The 756-nt window shown below is 37.7% G+C and overlaps 1 protein-coding gene across 1 annotated transcript in view; it reads left to right on the top strand.

Annotated features, from left to right (window-relative positions):
• The window catches only part of LOC119591781, a 32050-nt gene that overhangs the window by 11792 nt on the left and 19502 nt on the right, over positions 1-756 (top strand). The gene's annotated exons all lie outside the window — the stretch shown is intronic.

Raw genomic sequence — 756 nt, 5'->3', positions numbered from 1 at the left:
GTACATTTTGTACTATACACAACATCATTTGACAGGAGATTAATCATTGGAAGTGCATCTCCACATGACGCCATTCCACCTCCTGCCTATGAGCAACTTCTCTGCATCTGCCAGCGATTCAGACCCTCCACCACCTTACTCTGAGAAGAAGATTGGAATCATGCCACACATGACATGTTTGTGCAAAAAATATGTTATCCAGCATAAGCTTAGTTTGTCCAAGTGTCAATGTATACATTGAGTTTTACTCTTACCTTAGGTTATGGATTTGAATATACATAATTTGTGTTTTGATGTCAGAATGACTAATTGAGATTTAGTACTGAAAACTATTTTATATATTTTTATTTATAGTAAAATATATTTTGAAATTCATTGAAAAAAAAACATTGTTTGTATAATGAATTTAGCCATTTCCTAGACACCTGTGCTTATCCAATGCACAGATCAGAATTGACCCTTTCTCTTTGTTCTTCATCTCTGCACTCATTTCATCATATTATTTCCTTTGTCCTCACCATGAAACCCTCCATGACCACAAATCACGCCAGAGGTACAAGGAAAGATCCTGAACCGAACTAGACAAAAAAACACAGTGGAGTCTCCTGGCACAGGCACAAGTCCACTAATGTCAATGCGTTGGACCATGAATTCTCCGATTGGGGGCTTCGCGATAACGACTTCCTCTGTCAACCCCCTCTACCATTTGTCATTCATGGTAAGATTTAGGTATTTTTGTTCCTTGAAGTTTTTCAC

Source organism: Penaeus monodon, chromosome 29 (assembly GCF_015228065.2).
Source record: "Penaeus monodon isolate SGIC_2016 chromosome 29, NSTDA_Pmon_1, whole genome shotgun sequence".
Classification (NCBI taxonomy): domain Eukaryota; kingdom Metazoa; phylum Arthropoda; class Malacostraca; order Decapoda; family Penaeidae; genus Penaeus; species Penaeus monodon.
This window is presented reverse-complemented; position numbering and strand designations above follow the sequence as displayed.